Here is a 14,855-nt window from a genome sequence, read left to right on the forward strand (position 1 = left end):
TTTAAAAATTGATGTACAAGCTCACAAAGTGTGTCGTTGTTTCGATATTTACGGTTTGACTCTCACCAATTTTAATTGCAATATGACTTCTAATTATTTTTATAATCATTAAATTACACATATTTTAATATAAATTAAATTAATTTTAAAAATATACAACCACGCAACATATACGTCGAAGCATTAGTAGTATAATAAAGACGAACATAATTGAGGGTGTTTCCTTGCTACTCATAGGTTAGAGCTACACCATATTAATCAATTGACAATAAAAGGATATATATATATACTATTCTAAAAGCACGAATAACTCAAAATGGGCCAGTTACTTGCCCTTGGCAGGTTAAAACAAAAACACGCGTCTATGATTTTCGATAGCCACCGCCAACGGAACAAACACGTCGAAGGAAGAGTGGTAGAGGGAAACGGTGATTACCGTTTCTTCCGGTTGTCGCATTTCGTTGCCTTTTCTTTCGTAAATCATCTATCATTCTTTCATCTTTCTCTGCTCACGTATACAGCTTTTACTTTCTGCTTGGGATTGCAAATCTTCTTGTAGGTTTGTTCTCATCGATTTTTTTTTACCCAAATGACATAAATCTCTCAGTATTGCTTTTACATATAGATCTGTAATTTTTTTTCTACATCTAAGTTTTTATTGCGTCGTCTTCTTATTTATTTGTCTATTTTCATACGCGTTTTTTTTTCGAGATCTGAGATTTTGTCTGTTCGAAAAATATCAAACACTTGGAGGATGTTTTACATAAATATTTTCACATAGATGTGTTGTTTTTTGGTTTTTAAAGATGCGTTTTTTTTTTCCTAGAAAAGATCTTATGCTTACAAAGACAATGTTATACATAAATATTTTTACTGATTTAAGATGTGTGTTTTTTTTAACAGGTGTTTAGCATTAACCAGGTGTTCAACGTCCTGTATCATGCGATATTTTTTTGTTTTGTGGTATCTGGTTTGGACTTCTAACTTTTCATACGGGTTTGTTCTTGTAGCCTTTTTCCCTGTTTGAAGATGCATCGGTTTCTGTTCTAACTAGCAAACGTGTTCTTCTTCTTGTTTGTTTTCAAATTATATAACGTCTAATTTTTCCACAGCTGCAAGAGAAAAAACTCGTAAAAAAGGAAGCGGCTCATAAGATAGGTGATCAACTTATAAGACAGGTAATTAACTTATTCTGTATCTGTTTTCACATTTTCTCATCTTTTGCAATTTCTTTAATTGTTTACAATTTCTTTAGCTTGGAATCTTTCGAATAGCATCCAGTGAATTGTTTGCTGTTTGTTACGATCTATTTTCTTAGATTAATGTTTTCTTTGACTTACACTGGAAAAGAAAATGAATAGTCAGAGATGAAGATTGGAAAATAGAATGACTTTTTTTAGCCGAGAGATGAAAGAAAAAATCAATATTTTTGGTTATAATAAGAATTTTTTTCATGTGGTTTTTGCTGATTCATATGATTTTTGAATGGAGGTTTTAAGATTGTCTTTATAGTTTTGTGAACTTAGATATGTTCTGTAATAAATATAAAGCTTGGGTATTGAGTTAATTTGTTACGTTTATGCTTTTGATTCATTTGTCTCCTCTATGTTCTCCATTAACCCCAACAATCAACGGAATTTTTTTCAAAATGTTGGTTATATATGAAATAGATAATTTCCAAATACTATTAGTGTATAATGTATATGTTAGCAATCCTCAAAGAATATTCAATATGCGATAAATATTTATAGCAACCCATTGAAAATTTTTAAAAATAATGTATCATTAATGCGAATAAGAATTTGATTTATAACTTCCCGAACAAATATATACAAAAAAAAATTATGTTAAAATTTTAAAATTATAAATTAAAAACATGAGGCATCATATCAGTATGTTCATTTTTGCTTCATGGACCCACGAATTACACTTGTGATTTTTACTTTTGCCTTTCTATTAAAATAACAGATTTAAAGTGCTGATGTGTAGCTTCGAAGAAGATTAAACTGACGAATATTTAGGTACACTGTTTTATCCTTTACCTTTTTCTTTACCTTTAACAAGTACTCAACTACTACACTTATTTCTATACCATAGTGTGTTTTATTCAGCTTTTTTCACCAAGATTAAACTTGCGAATATTTAGGCTTTGCTATTTTACCTTGTTTAGTTTCATACTTGAAATTGGTGATAATGTCAGAAAGTGGAGAAGGGCATGTCTTAGACGCTAATAAACTAATGAAATCTCAGAAAAGGAAATATGCTTGCTTAAAAAACCGTAGATTGGCAAAAAATATGCGACGAAAAGAACAAAGGCAAATAGCAATCCTAAATACCATTGACAATGAAAATGTTGAGGTTGACCCATTAAGCTATATAGTTAGCTGCCCAGATTCATTACCTAATGTACAAAACTGTGAATTTTGTGGAGCAAAACGTATTTATCTAGAACCACCAATGTTTTGTTGTTCACTAGGAGAAATAAATCTTTTACCCACAGAAATGCCTGTTGAGTTAGTACAGTTGTATCTTGGGAATGGTGAAGATGCTAAAGAATTTAATAATTGTGTTCGTAGTTACAATAACATGTTTGCATTTACATCAATCGGTGTACATTGTGACAATCTTTAGCTACAAGAAATGCTGGAATTTATACTTTTCGTGTACAAGGTCAAGTTTATCATTTCATGGATCAATTAAGACCATCAAATAACGAAAAGCCTAAAAATCTTCAAATGTATTTTTTTGATACCGAACATGAGATCTTCAATCGAATGAGTATTAGTTCAAAATTCAAGGAAACTCTTGTAGATAAATTAACTCATATTTTAACAATAAATCCATATGCAAATTTCTTCCGGAGTCTCAATAGTATTCAAAACCTACACGAATATAAAATTGTTTTACAAGCTGATCCTAACATTGACCAGCGTGTCTTTAATAAGCCCACTGTGTCTCAAATTGCTGGAATATGGCTAGAATCTAACGAAAACGAGCAATATACAAGTCAACAAATACAAGTTTATCCAAAAGACAGTCATCCTCAGATAATTAAACATTACTTTGCTTGTTATGATCCTATGCAATATCCTCTTATATTTTCAAATGGAGAACCTGGTTGGCATCGACAAATTGAAAAATTAAATCAAAGACAAAAAACAATGATTCCTACACCAACATGTGGTGGTCAAACTATCTATGACATCCGAAATCCCGCAAATGAAAATTACTTCTCACACACTGAAGATTTCGAGAAGAATAAAAACAAAAGGTCAACGGTGTCATGTCGTGAGTATTATTGTTATAAGCTACAAATAAGAGAGAATGATAAATCTTTCTTACTGCATATTGGTAGGCTTTTGCAACAATATATAGTAGATATATACATAAAAATTGAAACATCGAGATTAGACTTTTTCAAAACTAAGGACATGCAAAATCGGTTGCGAAACGAAGTATACAAAGGTTTAATGGATGGTATTACACAAGGGTGTCAAATGGGTATTGATGTTGGAAAACGCATAATATTACCTTCATCATTTATCGGAGGACCTAGAGATATGCGTAAAAGGTATATGGATGCTATAACTTTAGTTCAACGTTATGGAAAGCCTGATATTTTTTTAACAATAACTTCAAATCCAAATTGGTCAGAAATGAAAGCTTTGTGTTTACCTTCTGATGAAATACAAAATAGACCTGATTTAATTGCAAGGATATTTTGTGCGAAGCTTCAAGTCTTAAAAAATGAATTGTTCAAGAATGACATTTTCGGCCATGTTATTGCTTACACTTATGTAATAGAATTCCAAAAAAGAGGTTTACCACATTCTCATTTCTTGCTTATTTTAAACCATGCATCAAAAATGTTTCACCCTGAAGCATTTGATAGAATTGTTTGTGCAGAATTACCTAATCCACATACTGATCCATACTTATTTTCGTTGGTAATTAAACATATGATGCATGGACCTTGTGGTTTACTTAATCCTACATGTCCTTGTATAAAAAAAGGTTCCTGTAAATTCAATTACCCTAAAGAATTCTCAGAAAATACTAAATATGGAACAAACTCATATCCAATATATCGGCGTCAAAACAATAATCATGTTGTTACCATTAGGGGTTTTCAGCTTGATAATCGGTGGATTGTGCCTTATAATCGATATCTTTTGGCTAAATTTAATTGTCACATTAATGTTGAAATATGTTCAACAATTCAAGCTATAAAAAATATATATAAATATATTTATAAAGGACATGACAAGATTTTATATACATTAGTTGCAGATAAAGGAGACTTCATACTTGATGAAATAAAAAATTTCCAAAGTGCAAGATGGATTTCACCACTTGAAGCAATTTGGCGAATTTTCAAATTTGATCTCAATTTTGTGCATCCATCTGTAATATGTTTACCAATTCATTTAGAGAATGAGCAATTAGTAACTTTCCATGCTAATCAATCACTATGCAACATTGCTAACAACCCTACAATTAGAAAAACGATGCTAACACATTTTTTCTACATGAACAAATACAATGAATATGCAAAAAAAAATGAATTGCTTATATATCGAATTTCCTGAACACTTTACCTGGCACAATGAATCAAAAGAATGGGAACCACGTAAAAAACATGAAGTCATAGGTCGAATTTTTAGTTACCACCCATCAGACGGTGAGAAGTTTTATCTCAAATTGTTGCTAATGCACATTAGAAAACCAACTTCCTTCAGAGAATTGCGAACAATCAATGAGAAATCATTTACTACATTTAGAGAAGCTGCACAAATGTTAGGATTAATGGAAAATGATAGTACTGCTGAGTTGTGTATCCAAGAAGCCGCTGCTTATCTGATGCCTGCTGCTTTACGACAATTATTTGCAACAGTCCTTGTTTACTGTAATCCTAAAAATCCAAAACAATTGTGGTCGAAGTTTGAATCTTTCTTATCGCAAGATTTTGAGCAGGACACAACTCTTATTCCTTGTATAATTAAACATAAAGTTTTAAAAATTCTTGCTTATTATCTTTACTCGATGGGAAAAAGATTGGAGGAATTTTTCTTTGTGAACGATGATGTGATTATAAGTTCTCATCATAATTTAACAAAAGAATTACAAACTGAACGGGATATAATTATACCTGATGAAGATCTTTTGGCCGTCAATCAATTAAATGAAGAACAAAAATTTGCTTACAATCGAATATTATATCATGTCAACAATAATTTGCCAAATGTATTCTTTGTCAATTGTCCTAGAGGTACTGGCAAAACATTTTTATATAAAGCATTTCTTGCTACAATTCGCTCAGCCGGTCATATAGCACTTGCTACAGCCACTTCAGGAGTGGTAGCATCTTTACTTCCAGGAGGACGTACTTCTCATTCAAGATTTAAAATTCCTTTAGATAAACATGATTCCAAACCTTGTAGCATCAGTAAACAAAGCACATTAGCTCATCTAATTAAGCTCGCAAAATTAATTATTTGGGATGAAGCTACAATGGCTAAACGTAGTATTATTGAAAAATTGGACGAAACGTTGAGAGATATAATGAATTCGAACATAATATTTGGTGGTAAAATTATTGTATTTGGTGGAGATTTTCGTCAAACTTTACCAGTAATTCTCAAAGGTACTAAAGATGATATTATTGATTCTTCGATTGTCATGTCACCTTTATGGAACCAATTTGATAAAATAAACCTTAAGCAAAATATGCGAGCAATACTCGATCAGAATTTCTCCACTTACTTGCTGAAAATTGGTGATGGAGTTGAAGATACTAATAAAAAAGATGAAATTCAAATACCTGCTATAGCAAACATTCCATTTACAGATGATATAACATCTTTGAATACATTAGTAGACATGGTATTTCCAAATATTGACGATTGCAGTTTGGATTTCTCTTTATTTGTTAATCGAGCCATACTTACCACAAGAAATGAGTTTGTTCACGAAATAAACAATGTTCCTAATTAATCGATTTCCTGGCGAAAAGACCACATATTTTAGTTGTGATGAAAACACAAGTAGTTGTGTTGTACCAGATCAAGAAGAATTGTTTCATTCTTTAACTCCTCAAGGACTTCCTCCTCATAAACTAACTTTGAAAATAAATGCACCAATCATATTACTAAGAAACATTAATCCTACTGAAGGACTTTTTAATGGTACACGGCTACTTTGCAAAGGTTTTAATGCGAATATTATTTACGCTGAAATTTCAGTTGGCGTCCATGCAAGAAAACCTGTATTTATTCCTCGTATAACATTAGAATCTCCACATGATAATTTCTCATCTATTCCATTTAAAAGAAAACAATTTCCAGTACGGTTATGTTATGCAATGACAATTAACAAAGCACAAGGACAAACTTTAGATTTTGTTGGTGTCTATTTGAAAGAACCTGTTTTCTCACATGGCCAACTTTATGTTACATTGTCAAGAGCGAAAAGTATAGATCAATTAAAAGTTCTTATTAGACCATCAACACCATTAATCCAAAGTACTAACTATACAAAGAATGTTGTATATCACGACGTTCTGAAAGCTGCGAGTGCTCATTAATACAGGTAAATCCTTGTCTTATTCTCTTTCCATTTATTATACTTTTATATTTAAGATCCTGTTAAATAGTTTCCACACTTGGCAGATATGACAAATATATAAATAAGCCAAGCTCTTCTCCAAATCTTCTTATCTCTTTGTAATTAAAATATGTACCGTTGTTGTTTATTTTATTCCTGAGCTTTATTTTTCCTCCAGATTTGCTCTGTGCTGTTATGCGTGTTCCCACCATGATTTGTTGAAAAAACTAAAAGAAATTTGCAAGATTTCGTGATTGTCAATGAAAAGTAAGCCATTTTATTGCAGAACATACTATTTTGTTATACACTCCAAAGTCTCTCCAATTATATCGAATTTTTATGTGGATACAGGTGTAGGCTTTTGATATTTACATTATGGGAAGAATTCCTACAAAGTAAGGTATGCCTTATTTGACCGAAAATGTTTATAACATGCCTGTAATTTTAGGAACAAAACTTTCAGTTAATACTTTCTACGGTCAAATATTTTTCCTTCTTTCTTTATTATGTAAAGGAAACTGAACATAAATTGAATGATATTATTATATTTTAATATATGCAACTTTTCTCATAAAAAACATATTATTATAGGGTTGTCCATCGGGAGAACGATACCAAATAGTATAATTCTATTTGATTCTCCAATACAACCAGCTGAGGAGTTAAATTTATGGTAATAGAAAACCTTTATTATGTCATTGTACAGCTTTTAAAATTAATTCTTACTATTTTAAAAATATTTATGTTTGTTTCTAACTATTACTTCTGAAATATATATTTATTATGATCGCTACCTAACTGGATTAGATAAAGAATATCACCCAAAAAAAACCTCAAGTGTCACCAAAAAATATTCCTTAATTGATTACCAATATGATTAATAAGAAACAAACTACTAATGTCATAATATTCTAACCTAAATTACAAGTAAATATAATTTTTAACTTTATAGTAATCCAAATATTCAAGACATTTTCTTATTTGGGTTGAAGTAATTCAAGTTATTAACTCTCCTTATTTTAGTACTACTATATGTATAGTACAAAGAATGAAAGATCAACGATATTTGGAAATTTTCCCTTGGGTAATAACTAATTAGATTCCGTTGACATTGACCAAGTGCCATCACAGCAGTGCATTACTTGGTCAATGATAAAAAGAATCTTGAGAGACAAAAAAATCTATAAATTTATGGAAATTAGTAAATTTAAAATCAAACAGATACCATAAGCCTGGGTGTGCAACAGATTAATGTAAATATCTACCATAGCTGAAAATATAGTATCTTGAAGATTATGAAAATACAAGCTGATCATCTTATTTGAAAGTTAATTTGTGCATTCTACGTTGAGCTAAGGCATTCCGAGATTTGAACTGAAGACCTCTTGCACCCAAATTGAGAATCATACGACTAAACTAAATACTCAATTTTCTGATAGATCATACCATGGGTTGGCAGTAGAATTATTTTCATGGAACACCTTACTTCAGGTAAACTAATGCCTATAACCTGCGTATCTATTGAAGTATTGTTCATGGTAGCGTGGTAGGATTGTAGTTTTATTTGATTTCAACTTGCTAATATTTGTGTACTAAATACTATATTTAGACTTGTTTTCTCACAGAATTTCAATGGCTATATAATCGAGTTGAAATTAATGGGTATGAAGAATATACTGGCTTGGTGTACAGATATGCTGATTGATATGAAGAATATTCTGTCACAACTACGAGAAAAAATTTGACGTTTTACCTGTCATATAATGACATTCTTGTTCCACATACAGGAACTGGAGCAGCCTAGAGAATCTGAGAAACTAAGCTTAGAAGATGATATTGTAGGTGGACTGATTCTCGAACGACAAATTTATTTTCTGAAAGACGAACCAAAAATTTTTGGAATCAATTCTACCATTGTGGCTCGGAACGTTGATACTGGTTCTGGAGCATTTTCAAAGTCGGTCGCCCAAGCGTAAAGTTTTGTCAACTCTTTATGGGAAATTTTTGTCGTTTTCCACAAAATTGACCATAGAAATCAGCTTTCTTAATGAACTTTCAGCCATATCTCATGAAAGTACCCCATTTTTTCATGTGTCATGGTCACCTACATCGTTGCTGCTAATATTAGTTGGGTGTTAGAATGCATGTACAGTTCGAGTTGAATCAGTCTTATGTTCTTGGCTAAATCTATTATTTATCTGGGTATTCAAATTCAAGTTTTTTCCATGCATTTAAAAAGAAACTTGAGCTCTAGAAACAGAAGCTCAACAGTAGTTAGGAAATAGAAGTTCACTACACAGTTTGGTCTCAAAATTAGCTGTCAGTTGTAAACAACGCGTGCTCAAAGCTCGGGCTTGAGCCACACTTGAACAATAACTTGAGTAGCCCAATTTCCATTCGATAACACTCAATTTAGTATTGTAATATTTAATTTTGTCCCTTAATATTTTTCATGATCGGGTAAAGAATCACCACATATTTTCTTGTTTCTTCTCCATCACTACTTAATGAAAAAGTGGCATGTTTTTCTGTTCTCAGGTTTCTCTACTATAATGAATAAGTAGCATATTTCCTTTTTTTTTCCTCCTTCACTACTATTATTTTTTCATTGCATAATTCATCTTTGAGCATTTATAAATAGCATGTTTTTTCTGTTCTCAGGCTTGTGTGCTTGCAGTTGCATCAAACTTACAATTTCCCACACCCCACCGAATCATACGTTTCATTCATTGCCATTGATCGGTCGAACTACGAAATCTGGCCATAAACCGGTGAGCAGTTCTTTGAACGCGATTTCCAGCCAAATGGTAAGATTCTATCTGCTCTTATATATATTTTCCTCCATTCTAATCAAGATACAACAGCAGCACTGCAGCATGCCTAAAAATCAAAGTGAATCAAACATGGTCTGAAACAATATTGATTTATTCCTTCCAAATTTTTTTTGATATTTCATTATACCCAAGGCTACCTTGGTCATTTGTTTTCCTTAGTCGAATGGATACTTGTTGATAAATGTCTTGGCATGGAACTGCGAAACCAGTTCGACATACACCAAGTACACATATGTCTAGTCCTTTGGGGGACAAGAACCGTTAACTTAGAGCTCTGATCTAAACACAGGCCTGTTTCAAAGGAAATTCCTCTTGCGATATCCCACGAGTATGATGTACAAGTAATGCTGTGACCTTGCAGGATCAGCTCCAGTTGGCTGTTGGTTTCATTTTGGCTTGTAATGTAAGTGTTAAAATGTACTGGCCAATCTTCAAATTCTTGCATGGATATTGCTTTTGTTGAAGTTTTGCTTATTGGAATTTGGTTTTGTTTATATTTTCAGAAACAAAGAGAGAAATTATACATACTAATGTGCCACAATACATGAATCTCTGACGTTTATAAATTGGAAGTTTTATGGACATATCTTTGTTTTATTAATTTTTCTTTGATTTCCTTAATATTATAGTACTGTAAATCTGGGTAAACACCTCAATTCATTGAGGTGGCCCTACCTAGTATATAGAAACACATATTGCATTCCATGAAAATAAAAAAATAAAAAAATAAATTAGGTAGCACGAAGGTATCCCGTATCCCCTCATAGGGTCAAGAGACTCCGGAGTCAAGACCGAGTCGCAAGGACTTGGCAATTTCCCCTCACTTCCACGTGGACTTCCTTGGAAAATTTACCGAGGGAAAAACAATAATTTTGGTCTTTTATCTTCGTCACTTTGCGATTTCGGTCTTACATGTTTTTATATTTTAATTTGCGTCCTGCATGTTTCAATTTTTGACAATTTTAGTCTTTTTTATTCGAAAATGCTGAAATTTTTGTCAGTATGCCACAGACAGTGACTCAAATCAACAAAAATTCATTGTGGCAAACAAGCTGGAATTTTCGAAAATCCCAAACCAAATCTGAAAACTCAAATCAATAAAAATTCATGCGGACATCCTACTCTTTGACAAATCAAGTCTATAAAACTCGAAGCCAGTTAAAATCTAGCTATAGCAATGTATTGAAATTTATTAATTTATTCCACTAATCAATCTTTCCAATTCACGTCAACTTCATTAGTCAAACTCAATTAATTAACTCAAACCTTGATTACCAAGTTAGTTATAATACTGTCAATCATTGTGGCATTTAGCTCGAATGGAAATTAATCTTAAAATCATAATTTCCATAGTGTTAAACCACTTCAGGTTTTATTCTCAATCAAATATTCATTGATCCACACCCAGGCATTTCAGTTCTCATTTTCTTCAATTCAGCATAAACTTAATTAATGGCTTTAAATGTTCATGCAAGTCACGTCTAATTCATTAGTTCTCTAATAATATTTACACAACTAGCAAATCAATTTGTTCGATTAATAATTCTGCCGTTGAATCCATAGCTACCAAATTTCTACATGAAATATGAAAACACATAAAACTTACTTAAAAGCTTGAAGCCGCAGAATCACAGCAAAATTTGAACGATCTAGCAAGAAATCTCCCAGCAGCTGAAAATGACATCACAAAGATCACAGTTCAACAGGAAGACACGCGCTAACATCATGAGTCCGCAAAATTGACTATTGTTCTATTTTTGTCCTTTAAGGAAGGGATGTTAGCAGGACATGTGCATATCAGAGCAATCCAAAACTATGTAACATAAAGTAAAGAATGATTGAGCAATACCTTGATTGGTTGACTTCTAGTGATATAGTTGGAAGACTCGAGCAGCTCACTATTATACTCTGCAAAGAACTACAGACAGGCATATCTAGCAGATTAAAAAGTTGAGCACACAAGGGAAACAAAATAGATTAATTTGCAGAGCTAGAATACAGTAACTTGATGGTAACACATGTGAATTAATGAATTACAGATCTCTACCAGAAAAATTTAGAATTTTCTATGGCCATTTTAGAAAGAGGATGAGTTCTATATTATCGTAGTCACAGGTAAAATCTAACACATAATGAAGACATTGCTCAGTATGCTTATTGACGACGTGGAGTTTACCGAGTACATCACTTACCCAATCATAATTTTTAGCAAGAAATTCAGCAACTACTGACTTGTGCCTAGACAATAGTTCCTGCAAAGGAAAGCCATGTGCCATGTTCCAAGTACGCAACACGTTAACGATAGTATAATACACTGAAATTTTTAACTTACAGTGCCTTTCCAGTTTCCACGCATCAAGATAAAATACAAAAATACATAAATAAACATATAAACAAAGAAATGAAAATCTAAGGCATCCCATCAATATCATGAATAAACAAAGAAACATGAACAGGTACAAGTCCACCCACTTGGAACTAAAGCGCCGGTGTTTATCCTAGCCAGCTTCAAAACTCCGTTATTCCCATCCCCAATAAACCGTTTAGTGTTCATTAAAGAGCCAAAGAGGTAACTATTTGAAACTTGAAATGGTTGCAGAAAACTTTCCAAGTCCTTATGGATACAAAAAAAATGTTGGAGAACAGAGAAGCTGGTGAACCAAACCAAAACTAAAATGTTTGTGTTCTCCATACAAAAATAGATCACACCCAAAGAACTCAAAACTTACACTATAGGGAATTTGGCAGCAGGACAAATATCGGTATCATTACTGTAATCTTATTAAAACTCAAATTCATATTTTTAGTTATAATCATACTTAGAATAAGTTGAGTAGTTAGTTGGTTAAATAAGTAATTAAAAGCTCTTGTATAAAACTCTTTAGATGAAACTGATTCATCGTTCAATTCAATACAATTCATTTCATACTTTGTAATAAATCTCAAGCTTAGGGGCTCCAAAACAGGCTATAATGGAGATTTAAAATCTTTAGAATCAAGCTAAAAACAAGATGCGCACGTAAACAATCAATTGGAATTTCAATAACAAATATACCTTGAACTCGTCCAGAGATTGAACCTACAACAATCCAATAATCAATATAGCTAGATAAAAGCGACAAATTCAAAATTAATTGAGTGACCATTTTCTTACTTACAGGCAGCCTACTATAGTCGAGAACAGAGGCTGGAACCGATCTGTAACTGGCCTAAAACCTTCAAGAATCGGAGCTAGACCAGAGTGAAAGGCGAATAGCACCTATTCCACTGTGTTTGAGTGGCAGCAGCTAGCCAGAGAAACTGAAATCGCGGCTGAAAGGAGAAGAAATTAATGGTAATGACTCAAATACGAACTTAAGCTTTGAACCGAACCTAGAAAGCTGATAATCGTCTAGAAATCGACGCTGAAAATAGCCGGTGAAGATGCGCACAATAGCAAGTCTGGATAGGGATCGGTTCTGGCATAAATGAGCATAAAAAATGGTGACTTATGGTTCAAATCGAAGCTACTGAGCTCATAAACAAAACCCCTCGAACCCTTCGAAATTCCGGTGGCGGACGGAGGAGACATTAACATTCAAAGATTAGGGTTTGAGAGAGGCGAGAATGAAAGTTGGGTGTTGGGGAAAGTGTTTCTCCTCTTTTCCTTTCCTTTCACAAAACGTGTATGTAGTAATTTTTTTTAAAATCTTTCACAAAACGTGTGTATAGTAATTTTTTAAAAAAAAAAACAATAAAGATTAAAAGACAATATTTTTTAAAGCAATGTTGTTAAAACTATTGTCGTATCTCTTCAAAACCAGCTCATAGACAACATATATCACCAAAATACAACATTTTTTTCAAAAATTGTTGTCTTTTTAATTAGAAAAACGCCCACAGACAACAGTTTAAATTAAAATTGTTGTTATAGGGTAAAATACAACAGTTTTTAGATAAAATTGTTGTTGTTTAAGTGTTGTTAATAAGTGTTTTTTTTTAGTGTATACAGTTATGCAAACTGGATATCTTATATGAAAAATTCAAAATCTACAAGTGGATTTGTATTCATTTTTGGAGATGCAGCAATTGCTTGGAAAATCTTCTAAACAAACTGTAATAGTCAGATCCATGATGGAATCTGAATTTATAGCACTTGATAAGTGTGCTGAAGAGGCTGAATGGTTGCGTCTATTCTTAGAAGATGTTCCAGGATGGGTGAAACCTGTACGGGCTATTTGCATTCATTGTGATAGCCAATCTGCGATTGGAAGGGCACAATGCAAGATGTATAATGGAAAGTCAAGACATATACGTCATAGACACAATACCATTAGACGTACAACTACTCTCAACTGGAGTTATCTCTATTGATTATGTAAAATCAAAGGATAATATAGCGGATCCGTTAACCAAAGGGTTAAACAGAGAGTTAGTTGAAAAATCTTCAAAAAAAAATGGGACTGAAGCCTATGGAATAAATTGGTGCGAAGAAAAACCCAACCTATGTTGACTGGAGATCCCAAGATCTAGGTTCAATGGAACAACTTAATCGCACTGGTTTGGTAGATCACTGTGGGGGTTATCCCTATTCTATTTATATTACAAACAGTGAATGTTGAGGATAAACTTATAGCTTTTTAATGATTCTGATGAAATTCAACATAGAATCACCTCTGTGAGAGAGAAGTGGGGCCGCTTCGAAGAAATTGCAAAGCTTAATTCTAGACCCTCTTAGAGAAAATGGAATAGTACCAAAAATATAATACAGACACACGTACTCAAGGTAGAAATAGATGCAATAAAGTTAGCTTTGAATGCCCCCAAAAACTAAGAAACAAATTAAAGGGCATGCATTTACAGATATAAATGAACAAAATAAATTGATCACAAATTGGTGTCCAAGTTGGTGGAGTAGATGAACTTTTGGCCAGAGGTCAAAAGTTCGATTCCCGCTAGCAACACTTTTTTGGACTAGTCTGTCATACAGGGCTTGCTTAATATGGTTTACCCGGTTAACGTAGTTTGCAGGTCATTGCGTTAGTCCGGAGGTTTACTCGGTGTGTACCGAAAATATCGGCTGCGATCCCCCTGTCACCAAAAAAAAAAAAAAAAAAAGACCACAAATTGAGAGATCACGACCTTGTTTTATTTACCTAAAACTAAATTATTTTTTATTTATGAAATATTATCCACATGCATTTAACGTGGTAAGTAAAATTAATGGAGGTTGACCACTTTTAATTGCTCCATTTTATTTTTGTTCAGTTTTGGGCTTTCAACTAATTTGCTAACCTTTCTTCTATCTAAAACTGTTAAAAACCATAAATTATTTTGTAATCTTGGCATGCTCAGTTGGTTCCATACATTAAAGTTTAAAAGAAAACGAAAGACTGACTTTTGTAAACGTTGAAGTTGAAGATACGATATCAATTTTCT

The 14,855-nt window shown here is 32.6% G+C and overlaps 2 long non-coding RNA genes across 19 annotated transcripts; one reads left to right on the plus strand and one right to left on the minus strand.

Moving 5' to 3' along the window:
• The first annotated feature begins 339 nt into the window (after positions 1-339).
• Positions 340-10,028, plus strand: LOC140885380 (uncharacterized). 18 transcript variants are annotated; one of them, XR_012150913.1, is made up of 12 exons: positions 340-559; positions 904-996; positions 1,113-1,178; positions 1,969-2,021; positions 6,782-6,870; positions 6,955-7,003; positions 7,195-7,276; positions 8,043-8,094; positions 8,213-8,265; positions 8,391-8,441; positions 9,265-9,410; positions 9,597-9,840. It is a non-coding gene; the product is annotated as an uncharacterized lncRNA (long non-coding RNA). The 18 variants fall into 18 exon arrangements; XR_012150910.1 differs by having other exon boundaries at positions 8,043-8,265; XR_012150908.1 differs by having other exon boundaries at positions 8,391-9,410.
• Positions 10,029-10,031: 3 nt separating this feature from the next.
• On the minus strand, positions 10,032-13,083 carry LOC140885382 (uncharacterized). Its single transcript, XR_012150916.1, has 4 exons — positions 11,630-13,083; positions 11,287-11,355; positions 11,044-11,108; positions 10,032-10,374 (listed from the first exon to the last, which is right to left on the minus strand). It is a non-coding gene; the product is annotated as an uncharacterized lncRNA (long non-coding RNA).
• Positions 13,084-14,855: the final 1,772 nt, after the last annotated feature.

The sequence above is a fragment of the Henckelia pumila genome, chromosome 2 (genome assembly GCF_033568475.1).
Source record: "Henckelia pumila isolate YLH828 chromosome 2, ASM3356847v2, whole genome shotgun sequence".
Lineage (NCBI taxonomy): Eukaryota > Viridiplantae > Streptophyta > Magnoliopsida > Lamiales > Gesneriaceae > Henckelia > Henckelia pumila.